This window comes from Sciurus vulgaris, assembly GCF_902686455.1.
Source record: "Sciurus vulgaris genome assembly, chromosome: 11".
Classification (NCBI taxonomy): Eukaryota; Metazoa; Chordata; class Mammalia; order Rodentia; family Sciuridae; genus Sciurus; species Sciurus vulgaris.
Window position 1 is genome coordinate 23,494,960 of NC_136472.1, and position 11,528 is coordinate 23,506,487.

An 11,528-nucleotide genomic window follows, 5' to 3' on the forward strand; every position below is an offset into this window, starting at 1 on the left:
TATTCTTATGTTAATTATTCTATATTTGAAAAAAATAAATGACTAAAATTCAGACTCTCCAGTTAGAAAAGAACAAATAATTGAGTGCAAGTGAAATTCTACATAATAGTGAGCAACTGGAATGCTCATACATTTCAGATGAGGTTAAAAGACAAAATGACTTTGAAGACAGTTGTAAAATGCTATCTGAAGTTATAGAAAAATTTCTCAAAGAATCTAGCAATTTCTTTTCTTGGCATTTGTCCATGAGAAGTGAGATTCAATATTTCAGGATAAAATTCTTCTCCATGACTCCTTCAATAATATAGGGAAAAGAGAAGGGAGACTAGTAGGAGGAGATATTGATGAGATTTTCTTGACCCAATTCCTTTAAAAAGTGATATTCTTGGAAAATGCAACTTTTCTTTCATGAAGAACTTTTGCTGTAGACCTATTAAGAATAAATGGGCAAAAACAGAAAAAATACTGACGCATCTTATCCTTTTATCCTAGAGAAACTTATGATAGAAAGTTAGAAATTACTTATTTAATAATATATACTGCATGTAATTACATATAACTTAAGTAAGCCCATATAGATATGTATATATATATATTACAACATATCATCATAATTATGTACATTTCACATATGGTACAACATACAAGTATTTGGTATTGTGTGTAATCCTTTACCTGCACTGCGCTTTTTGTGACCTCTTCATAGTAACCACATACCTACACCTTGAAGAAATTGACTGATGAGGGATAATTGTCCTCCCATGTAATTTCCTATTGAGATTAAAGTTAAGAAGTGTAATTTGTTCATAAAGAATGGTTTGTCCATTGCTGTTAATTGTGGTAAAGATAGATTTTGTATTAGCCAATGTTTTATCAGGACAAGAAAATAACTACTTTTTTGTTGTTAAACCTAGGGGATTTAGAATAGGAATTTATCCTAAAAGTGTTGGAAACACTGCTGGAGTTAAAAAGGGAAGCGAGGTCTTCCATGGAGCACTAAGGATGCCATCAAAATAGAGGAACAAAAGTTTTCATGACTCAGTCATCCCATAATTTATTTACATGTCTTAGGGATGGCTCTCCTGGGGTTTTCACTGAGTTCTGACAGGTGTGTGCCTTCCTCAGATCTGAAAAGCTGATATAGACAGATCTCTTCTACTCATAATAACCAAGTTATTATGCCTAAATCCCCATTAATGGAAAAATAAGTAAAGAAAACATGCCTATACACAGGATGGAGTACTATTTCACCACAAAGAATAACAAAACCATGTCATTTGAAGGAAAATGCATGGAACAGGAGGTCATGTTAAGTGAAATAAGTCAGACTCAAAAAAACAAGTACTGTATTTTTTTTTTTTTTCATTTCACATGTGGAATCTAAAATATAGCAACAGTAACAAAAACATAACATGAACATACAAGGGGACTTTTTACTGAAGAGGAAAGGGGCTTTCAGGAAGGGTGGATACAATCAAAGGATGTTACATGCATGATACATGCATACCAAGGTTTTTAGCACCACAATTCACAATGCCCAAATTATGGAACCAGCCTAGGCATCCATCCATCAATGGTTGGGTGTATAAAGTAAATGTGGTATATATACACAATGGAAGAGCCCTAAAGATAAATAAAGTTATGTGATTTGCAGGAAAATGGATGGAACTAGAGATGATTGTGTTAAGTGAAGTAAGTCAAACTCAGAAGGTCCAGGGTCATATGTTTTACTTCATATGCAGAAGATAGAGAGGAAAAAGGAAAAGAAAGATGGGGAGGCAGGGATCTCATGAGAAGCAAAGGGAAGTGAGCAGAGGAAAGGGTCCAGGGTGTGTGAGGTAGGGTGGGGAGGAAGTGCTGGGGAGAGATACTGGCCAAATTATACTGCCGTACTGTTTATTATGTGCATGTATGAGTATGTAATAACAAATCCCATCATTATGTAGAACTATAATGCACCAATAAAAATGTGAAAAGAAAAAGTACACATTGTGTAATGATTACCACAGTCAAGATAATTAACATCCCCTCATATCATCACAAATTTTTGGATGGTGAGATCCCTGATATTGCTCTGCTAGCAAATATTTAAAACAAGCTGCATTCTTGAAGGAACATTGGATTGTACAGAGGGGAAGGAGGGTAGGGGAGGGAGCCGGTGGGGTTGGGAAGGATGGTAGAATGAGTCAGATATTATTACACTATATACATGTATGAAAAATCTAAAAAATATATTTATCACTGTCAAAAAAGTTAATGAAAAAAACAAACAAAAATAAGCTACATTCTTATTAACTATTGTCCCCATGTTTTACATGCAGTTCCTAGTTACCTCATAACTGAAGGCTTGTTTCAATTGACCATTTTCTACTGTTTTTCCCCTAAACCCCAGCTCTTCATAGCTATGGTTCTATTCTCCATTACAAGTTTGACTTTTAAAATTGTTTTAGATTCTACATGTAAATGAGATCATGTTATGTCTAGCTTAATTTGCTTAGCAAGATTCATGTGCTTCAGGCGTTTCCATATTGTTACAAATAGTAGGGTCTCCTTCTTTTAAAAGGGTGAATAATCATTAAGGAGAAAATTGGAGAATGTATATCGTGGCATTTCTAAATAACAAGTAGGTCTGTTACTAATTTATTCAGTAAGCACTACATGTTTTCCACAATAAATGCGTCATGTCACTTTCCCATCAAGAGTGTATGAGGGTTCCCTGCCATCCACCTCTTTAACTTTGATTCTTTGTGATAGCCAGATTGACAAGCCTGAGGTGATATCGCATTGTGGTTTTGATCTGCCTTTCCCTGGTGATTAGTTTTGTTAAGCATGTTTTCATATGCCTGTTGCCTAATTGCAAGTCTTCTTTGGAAAAATGTCAAGTTAAGGTTTTGCCTGCTTTTTTAAAATTGTCTTGTTTATTTGCTTCAAGTGATAAACTTTCACTGGATAGTATGGTTACTACTCTTAAAAGATGTATAGTTTACAAATATTTTCTCCCTTTCCACAGATTGCCTCTCCATTTTGTTGATTATTTCCTCTTATGTCAGAAATCTTTTGGTTTAATATATTCCCCATTATTTAATTATGCTTTTTGTTGCTTGTGTTTTTGATATAAAATCCAAAACATCATTACTGACTTCAACATCAAGGAGCTTATTTCCTATGTTTTCTCCTATACATTTCGCATTTTGCATTTAAGTCTTTCAAACATTTTGAATTTATTTTGTGTGTGTGGTGTAAGAAAATGGTTGCATTATTCTTAAACATGTAGGAAATATTTTCTAGTAAAAATCACAAGTTAATCCACAAAATAAGTAAAAAAATCATAAATATTGAAATATATTCATTATCTTTTCTATCCAAAAGTGTATGAAACTATATCAGTAACAGGAGAAAAAGTGTTATATCAAAACAAATGTGTGGTAATTAAATTGCACATTGCTAAACAACCAATGGATCAAAGGAGAAAGTGAAAGGGAAATTAAAAAGAAATACATTGAGTCAACGGAAATGGAAATACAACATACCAAAACTTATAGGATTCTGCAAAAGCAGTTTTAAGAGGGAAGTTTTCAAATGATAAGTACCTACCTTAAAAAAGAAGAGGTTTCAATTTAAAAACCTAAGTTTATATCTAAAGGGATGAAGGAAAGAAATAAAGGAAACAAATCAAGAAAGGAAAGAAAAGAAAGAAAGATGAGCTACATTTTGGCTCCTTAAGTTTTTATTTTATAAATATAGTTTTGTATATATTCACAATGCATTGCTGAGTTTTGTTGTTATCCTAGTCAACCCTTTGAAAGCACCAAACCAGAATTCCTGCCTGCTAAAAAAAAATCACAAAATATGTGGGATGGAGCAAAATGCTAGCCAGCTCATCAGTGAACGTCTCAAACTTATTTAGAAACTTAATTATCTATTTCTATTTGCTTCCAACTTATCTTAAAATGTGATTTTTGCAATTTTCCTTTGTACAAACTGACAAATATTAATTGTATATCCTTAAGGTGTACAATATGATGTTCAGGTGTATGCTTACACTATGAAATGATTGAATCAGACTGATTAATGTTATCATCACATCAATTACCTACCTTTGTTTTTAGTGAAGAGATTTTTCAATGCTATTTAAAGGAATTGTAATTAGTATGTGGAAGAGATATTGATTCTCCTGTGGTCTTTTCAGCATTTTTTATAATAGCCAAGGTAAAGAAACCACCTAAGTGTCCATTGAGAAATGAGACCGTGTGGTTTATGTATGTAATATCATAATATGCAGGCTGGAAAAAGAAATTGTCATGTGAGATACCATCGATGAACTGTTATCTTCCACATTCTACCTGAGTTAGAAGACTGTGGCTGACCCTCTAGTGACAGACTAGAAGGTAGAAGGCAAGGATTAACATTTTTCAGTTGGTGAAGAAAATAGGTAGAATTTCATTCCTATATCTAAGAAATAACCTTCTAAAATAAAGTTTCAGAACATAAAACTATAAAATTATGTCTTTGGTGGAATTATAGTAGAAAAAATTGTAAGTTCATCTAACAGAAGGAAAGCAGATGAATCTTGAAGATAGCTGTAGTCTATGGCAAATTCAACCAAGTAGTAGGAAGTAGTAGGTCCTAAGATGATGAATAAGGCTTAAGATATACAGCATGTAGTCATCTGAATTGACAAAATGAATGTTTTCTTAATTTTAATAGGAAATTAGAAATAGTTCACATTCCCATGAGAGAGAGAAAAAGCATTTATAAAACATTTTGCATAGGGTTATGTTAACTCCTCAGCTCTTTTTCATAAGGTAATTTGAAGACATCTGAACCACCTGAACATGACACCAACCTATTACATTGATAGCATCAGAGTCATTAAACTTGATTGAAATGGGAAGTTATTATGTTAGAGTCTTAGACACAGGATAGAACAGACTCAGGACCTGACATTTTAATGAAGTGTTCATACATGAAATCATTTAAGGCATTGAAACAATCCTTTCATGTTGGGAGGGCCTGTGGAGAGGGAGATGGAGTGAGAAGCAAAAAGAGTTTTCTTGGATCTAAAAGTGGCTGCTGACCCATGACTAGCAAGAAAAGGTGGCATTAGCTCCTGTAATAGTCAGTTGTGCATTACTACAACAAAATGCCTGAGGCAGCTCACTTTTTATGAGAAAAATTTTCATTTAATTCACATTGTTGGATGTTCAAAGGCTAAGATTAGTGACCCCATTTTCTTGGCTTCTGGTGAGTGTAGTGAATGGAGAACCATGGTGGGGGTCCATAAGCAGAAGCAAGTGGTCGCATCTCCAACAGGAACAGAAAGAAGTAGATGGGAACAAACTCAGGTTTTATAATAACCTTCTTGGAACTATCAAGGAGTCATGAGAAATGCTTCATGCCCTCAATGACTTAGGACGTCCCTCCAGGCCCCACTTCTTGACGGTCACACCACATCCCAGTGGGGCCACCCATGGGATCAGCTTTTAATTTTAATGGGCTCTGGGTGACATTCACCATATTCAAACCATAGAGGTTCAGCATCTTCAAGAACACAAACTCCGTCAATAACTCAAAGAGCATGGAAGAAGATCTTTCCCTGGTCTCACCTCTGATTCAGACTCTAGCCTCAAATACCAATACCCAGCTTAGCTGTGACATGACTTCTACCCCACAGAAGGTGTGAAATTAAACAAATGCATTAGTTAAAGCCACTGAGCAGTGAGCAGTTTGCCATGATGCATAAAAATACCTCTATACAAATGATACGGAAGGCTGTCATTGTTTTCTTTTTTGCAGAAGTCGACTTCACAGTGAATGCAGGGAGCAGAGGTGCCAGGTGCTGTTCCCTTAAGAGATAACTCTGGAACTCTGGAACAATGCTGAGTCATTCATAATAAAAAGTCTTTATGTCCTGTGATTAATAATCCCTGTTTACTTCAAACTTCTGGTATGTTTACCAACTACTTAATATTTCAAGTAACTTTTAAGAAAGTGTGGGCATGAATATATCTAACTCATTGTACTGTATAAGCTTGGAAGCATAGTGTGGTTATATTTGAAAGAAAACATAAATTCATTGTAATAATGTGAATCAGTGTTTCCAAGGACACGGATGATTATTTTATCTTAAATGAAAAAGTCAGAAGTCATATTCTGTCATGTATACATCCAAGGACACACATGACATGTAGAAAATGAGAAAAATAATATAGCAATTGCTAAGAGCAGTTAATTCTTAATCATTGTGCGGGGGCACCTGGCAACCCAACCAGTGCTTGACAAGGATCCACTGAGGGAATGATGTTTGCAAGGACTCATTGTCCCGGCAGATGCCAGATGCTTGCCTCCGGGCTCTGGTGCTTTTTCTGCATTATGTTTCTAATATTATATTACTCATCTCTTCCTTGGTAGTAATCACTGAGGGTGAAGGGAATACTACAGAATTTCCCAAGAATATTAATAAAACATTGGGGACTATAACTCCTTCTCAGCCACAAGTAGTAAAAAGTCTTTTACCACTGTGTGATGTGTCTTCTTCCTTGGGTGCTTGTTATGAACATGTAATGCAGTACATAAATTTGGCCACGGAACTGTCTGTCTTTCCAACCATGAGTATGCAAAAAGCACCTCCCACAGTAGCTACTAGATATGGACTAGCTTATTTTATCAATGGCAAGCCCTGGTACCCCCCTAAAGGCAATATCTATATCTACCTTAAAGAAGATAGATATAGATCTCCCCCTGTCTCCTACAGGGTGGTTTAATCCAGATGATGGTTTTGTTTATGTGGTAAGGTAAAAGAATAAGGTTTCACAACATTCCTTCCTTCCTACAAAGAATATGTCACCTCTATAATAAACATTGGTACACAATGCCCTGTTCTGGGAAAAAGAGCTACATAAGACAATGTAATCTATTCAGTAAGAAAACTTGGCCACCAGAACCATTGGGATCACTGCCCTCCTGTAACCCTTAACTCAGTAATTTAGATATTAACCAGAAGGACCTAGTAGAGATGGTCACATGACATTATTTGTTTATCGCTTTAACCGCAAGAATAATAATAATCTTAGGTCACATAGAGTTTAGATATTAAGGATATAAACACTGTATTAGATCATTGACTTAGTTTAAATAATTGTAATCTGAACGATTACTGTTTTCTCATAATCTTTCGGTAAAAACAATTTCTGCCTATGCTTTGGAAACTTCTTTGATTTTATTAATCACAAGCCTGTCATCATAGACTGAAGAAAAATGTATATAAACCCAGCCTTCCCCAGAATAAAGTGGGATTGATTGCACCAGAACTAGAGTCTGTGTCTTTCATTCTCCATCCATTGCCGACGCTGTCTCCCGCATCCCGTTTACCAGTGTGGAACCCGTGGACTCCTGCTAGGGCTGGACCCTGGCATTATTGCATTACCATTTATTTACATTTTCTTTTATAACTTATTATAGCTATTATTTTTTTCCAAGCCAGTTTATACATTTTCCACAGTTAAAAGTTGTAAAATAAATTATTGGAGTAGGTTTAATGAGGCATTGTCTCAAGTGACTAGAAGAAATTACATTCTTGCTCAATGCCACCTAAGACATTTAATCTAATTTATGTGTTCAAAATAATTTAGTAAAAATTCTCTATGGTCTAAATCCCTTATGTCATAGAGGTATTAGTAAGTCCTTCATTTTATTTTCTGCCTAGAAGTCAGAATAAGCTTCTAAATATCTGTTTTTTCCTGTCTCTCTTTTTTCTCCTCCTTTCTATCCCTTTTCTCCCTGAATTTTTCTGAAACATATTCCTAGAAAATTTAACTAAAATTCATTGTGGATGCCTGATGTATTTCATAAATTCTTAATATTTAAATAATATTTGAGTATTGAGTAAGAATTCCCTGGATTCCTTGCAGTCTATCAAAAAATAAGAACAAGATCTTCAGGTGAGTTGTTTTCAGATTGACCATGTGTCATTTGCTATTTTATACTATTTAGGAGTCACTGAAGTTCTGTACCTTTTAAAGCAGGGAATGCTCCTATTCCAAAGACCATCCTACCTAGTTCATCTTCTCAGGGCTCAGATATTTAAGTTCTAATCTCTGCTTCTTTCTTTTGAGTATCAATCCTGTTTTGTTTTTGTTTTGTGCTCTCAGAATATCCACCATGTGCCTAGTAGTCACACAGCAAATTTTTGAAAAAATGTCATAAAATCTAGAAATACTCTCAATATTTCAAAATCTTGTAGAAATAAGAGTATGCTCTGTGTAAGTAATAGCGAACAGACATCTCATGACATTGCATTCCCTGATGGTAACACCTGTAGGTACACTAAGAAGCTATTAGTGGAGTAAAAAGGGAACACCTCTTTGTGATAGTGATTTTCATCTAAGACCTTATGTATTATAAATGCTGCATCAGTTGACCAAGGAAATAGTATAGTTAGGTAAAAGTGAAAGAAAATTAAATAAACCAAGGAATAAACTGAGGATATTGGCATGATTAAAGAAGGTTGAACACTGGGGGATAGTTAGGTATACTCTTAAGTCAAATTAAAATGATAAATTTAAATTGAATAAACTAAGTGATAGAGAGGAATTGAAATGTTTGAAGCTGTAGCTTGTTAAGAACCACAGGAATCCAGGGATGAGGAAAGGTGCTCTCACAGGCAGGTGGAAGCACTACAGGGAGGAGACTGAGCCTCTGCTCCCATAATCCACCAGGGAACGTTGCAGTTTGGTAAATCTTCCCCAGGCAAAACCCGAGATGAGAAGTGGAGAACCAAAAAGAGTCAGATTGTCATGAGAAAACAAAGGGGAAGTCAGAAAATGTTATTTCAGGATAGTTGTGAATTAGTAGGTGAGAGAGACCCAGGAATGAGAGTTGAACAGTTGAACTTACCTTTGAAGTACTAAACTGCACCACGTGTTCATTGCTGCCCTCATTGATGTTTGCTCTGTTTCTTCAGCATTTTATAATAATATGAAGTTTGAAAAAGAGCTCATTTCATCACTGAACTAAAACTTAAAATGGGAAAGTCTGAGGGAACCTCCATTTCCTGGGGTGCATAATTGTTAGACATTAAATAAACATATTAACATCATTTCCTAATTTAACGCTTACATTCAAAATAGGTATTATCTTTCATTACTAGTCTTGCTTTATCCATAAGGAAGGAAAATCTGAGTGAGTTACAAGAGATAACACAGCAAATACCAAAGCCTAAAATTGATTTTAAATCTCCATCTCTGAAGTCTGGGCTTCTCTAGTGGTGCTGTTCTGTGTTGAGCTGTTTGCACTCTCCTGATGATTTCTTTTTCCTCATGGAAGAAGTTCATTTTGAGTGTTAAAAATAGCCCTTAGCTATAAAGGAGGTGCAAGGTCTTTTCACCTTGAGCTGGTAGTACAAAACTAAAACTAGAGTCTTCTGCTTATGGGATTCATACTAATTATCTTGTGTTCACTTGAACATTTCAGAGTTGTGCTTATTATTGGCTCAATTTGTTTTTTATATGACGATGAAATGAATAGGGAATTTTGTGATTATGAACTCCCTGCAAACAGAGCACATTTTTGCTTTCTGAAAATAACATACACAAACATAACAATGATTGCATCACTCAAAACTCTTAAGATGATCACTGATGTATCTTCAATCAAACTCTTCTTCAATATGTAGAGTGAAAATGTTCCTGTCACCAGACAGGGTGAGGGTAGTTAGTTACTATTACCATATTTTCCAGCCTATTCTGAAGAACACAGATGACTTAGGGAAAATGCATTTTATTTTTATTTCAAATTCTGAGATTCTGCAAATATTTAATAACATAATGGGACTAGTAAAGTTGTAAGATTGAAAGTTAATGAAAAGTTTAAAAAAATAAAAATGGATCTGGATGAGCACATTAGAAGCATCAGGGCCTATGAGAAAACCTGTGAGGAGGAGAACAAAAAATGGTGAAGCAATGCATGAAAAATATGTCCTCCTCTTTTTACCAGTTGCTACCTTATTCTAGAACACTGAGGCACGTGTCGTGACACAGGAGGGATCAACAAAGAGCTGGTTTTCTTTAATGTCCACCTGTTTTATGCCTCATAGTTTGCTGGGGCAACTCCTAAAGACTTAGGACCTCAGACAGGGCATCCTGGTCTGATTGGCCCCTCTCTGCTTTTCCTCTCCAATACTTCCTTTACACATTTTAGCATTAAATGTGCAGTCATTGCTGCATTCATGCTGTTAAATTTAATGAGGAACTCTGGAACATGTTTTCTATAACACCACAGAAAAGTTTTCTCTCTTCTAAAGGAAATGGCTTCACTTAACTTCTGCCACTGAGGATCTGCTCCAAAACCCAGTTCATAGGTGTTAAGCTGTCTAAATGTAAACGAGTGCCACATTTTGTATATGTCCCATCTTTCTCATATGTATGTGGAGCTACTTTTTTATAATTCATTGTTTCATTTGGAGAGCTAGATAAATGTTTTTAATGTTTTGAAACATTGCCTTTTATGTGGTAAATATTCTATGACTACTAGATCATTATCATTATTACTTTTATTCTTACTTTAGATTTTTCTTCCACAACAGTCATGCTGTTGGCTGAGGCGAATCAGACTTCTGAAGTCACCTTCATCCTCCTGGGCTTCTCGGAGTTCCCAGACCTTCAGGTGCCCCTGTTCCTGGTGTTCCTGACCATCTATACAGTCACAGTTGTAGGAAATCCGAGCATGACCCTGATCATCAGAATCGATCCCAAACTTCACACCCCTATGTACTTTTTTCTTAGCCACTTGTCCTTTATTGATTTCTGTTATTCCACTACAGTGACCCCCAAATTTCTGGAGAACCTGGTTATGGAAGACAGACCATCTCCTTTACAGGATGCATCACACAATTCTTCTTGGATTGCATATTTGTAGTGGCGGAAACCTTCATGTTGGCAGTGATGTCCTATGACTGCTTTGTGGCAGTTTGTCACCCTCTCCTCTACATAGTCATCATGTCCCAGAAGCTGTGTGCATCATTAGTGGCTGGAACCTACACATGGGGTATAGTCTCCTCCCTGACACTCACCTATTTCGTCTTGGCATTATCCTTCTGTGGGTCTAATGTCATCAATAATTTTGTCTGTGAGCACTCTGCCATTGTCTTTGTCTCCTGCTCAGACCCCTCTATCAGTCAAATGCTTTGTTTCATTATCGCCATATTTGATGAGATGAGCAGCCTCTTCATCATCCTCAGTACTTATATATCCATCTTTGTCACAGTCGTGAAAATGCCCGCCACTGGTGGACGCCAGAAAGCCTTCTCAACCTGCACCTCCCATCTGACAGTGATCACCATTTTTCATGGGACTGTCTTGTTCTTTTGTTGTGTCCCCAACTCCAAAAACTCATGGCTCATTGTCAAAGCAGGTTCTGTCTTTTACATAGTGGTCATCCCCATGCTAAACCCTTTGATCTACAGCCTCAGGAACAAAGATGTGAAGGAAAGCTTTAGGAAGCTGATGAATCACCCCACACTATTCTGTTGA

The 11,528-nt window shown here is 36.0% G+C and overlaps 1 pseudogene across 1 annotated transcript; it reads left to right on the forward strand.

Moving 5' to 3' along the window:
- Window positions 1-10,584: 10,584 nt before the first annotated feature.
- Window positions 10,585-11,528, forward strand: LOC306639789 (olfactory receptor 5D13-like; annotated as a pseudogene). Its single transcript has one exon. The product of its transcript is annotated as an olfactory receptor 5D13-like (transcript).